Source organism: Nelumbo nucifera, chromosome 1 (assembly GCF_055504915.1).
Source record: "Nelumbo nucifera cultivar China Antique chromosome 1, China Antique-T2T, whole genome shotgun sequence".
Classification (NCBI taxonomy): domain Eukaryota; kingdom Viridiplantae; phylum Streptophyta; class Magnoliopsida; order Proteales; family Nelumbonaceae; genus Nelumbo; species Nelumbo nucifera.
In genome coordinates, this window is record NC_142649.1 from 49,676,599 (window position 1) to 49,678,324 (window position 1,726).

A 1,726-nucleotide genomic window follows, 5' to 3' on the forward strand; every position below is an offset into this window, starting at 1 on the left:
TTGTAATGATTTTTTATTCAGAAATATCTAACCTTGGTGTCTCAGTGACTAGTTTGTTAAATGGACATCTAACCTAGATGTGAGAACACGGGTTCTAGTCTGTCTGAGTGGGGTGTTTAGTTTCTTCCTTTTATTTTTTTTGTCTTTGTTGTTCTACATGGACAATCTTTCATAAATCATAACTGGGGCTTGATCCTTCCAATGGTTTCAAATGAAGACAGCAATGGGTGTATGCAGGATAAAGCCTTTGTGGTCTTGTTATGCCCAAACACTGATCATTATAAAAACTTGATTTATTTATGTAGTTTGGAGGGGAAAGCCTTTCTTCAATAGGCTGCCAAAGTGACTGCTCTTGGCCCCTTGGAACGGGTACTGTTAACTGAAGCCAACCCAGGTTTAAAAATACTTGGTGATTGGTTGAAGGCTTGAAGCACATCTCTCATTTTTTAAGCTCTAACTGTTGTCTGAGTTGCAACTCATAACTTTCATGAAATCTTCCACATAGAATGCATTAGCAAACCCATTTCTAACCCTAGATGGAGAGGAAGAGGAGCACATGACGAGAAAAAGAAAAAATAAATAAATAAACTAAAGAGATTGCTCTCATTTGTCTAACCAGGGTGAGATGCAACATGACAGTCACAAATTTAACCAAAGCCCCATGAATGGCAAAAACCGTACACATTGGTGCATCTTTATATGTTACATGCAAAATTTACTACAATCTACAATATCTCAGCTCTCAAGAAAGAAAAAACACAGGTTGGCCATCTTTAGCAAATCTTGCAAAGATGGATTGACTATTATATATTTATTTCTGATCTTAATGGCAACAATATTCTTCCCTTCTGATATTGCCTTTTCTCTGTGGATTGAAATTGAATGCTTGAAAAGTTAGAAGTAATATAATGTAACCTATGTGTAGACGTTCCATTTTATGTGATTCTATCTCAATTGACCAATACTCGTTACTCTTTCTACTTGATATTTGCCTTTGAAATTAAGAGACAATCACCTAAGGCTCTTTTTTGGGAGATAATTGTTCTAAGAAAGAAGCCATGTTAGAGGTTTAGAAAAGTGTTTTTTTTAATGAAATAATTGCTAGAGAACTTCACCAAAGGATTTCAATAGAAAATGAAGCAAACTATGGCCGAATATTAATAACTTGTCATGTGTCCCATACCATACTAAAAAAATGGACCCCACCATTTGATGGAACGAGTTATCTTATAATCGTGTCCCTATAACCGTTGGATTGGTGCGTATGTGAAGATAAAGACCAAACGGGACCCATCATTACTAAATAGTAACTACCCTCTAAGATCTTTGGAAGAAAAACAGTATATGTGCTGGCTATGGGGTTCGAACCCATGCGCACTTATGTGCAGAAGATCTTAAGTCTTCCCCCTTAACCTCTCGGGCAAACCAGCTTGACGATATGAATTTTCTTACTATATCACTAATAAATGATGTAGCCAATTATGGTCTCTCTTTTTCCCATTTTTCTTGGAGGTGGCTGCATGGACCGGATGGGAAACCAGACCTATTGACTCATATATATGATTTTCCAAATAAATAATGTTATTCTTCCTTTTCTATTGAAAAAAAAAAAACAAAAGAGAGAAACATTTACCACCCAAAGCCCATCGAATTAACCAAAATACGGTCAAAGGTGACAACTAGGGCTGTTCGTTTGCTTTAAAGTCTAACATCTGAAAGTGCAATA

The 1,726-nt window shown here is 36.2% G+C and overlaps 1 non-coding gene across 1 annotated transcript; it reads right to left on the reverse strand.

The window, feature by feature from the left end:
* Nucleotides 1–1,347: 1,347 nt before the first annotated feature.
* Nucleotides 1,348–1,430, reverse strand: TRNAL-UAA (transfer RNA leucine (anticodon UAA)). The gene has a single exon. It is a non-coding gene; the product is annotated as a tRNA-Leu (tRNA).
* Between the last annotated feature and the right edge of the window lie 296 nt (nucleotides 1,431–1,726).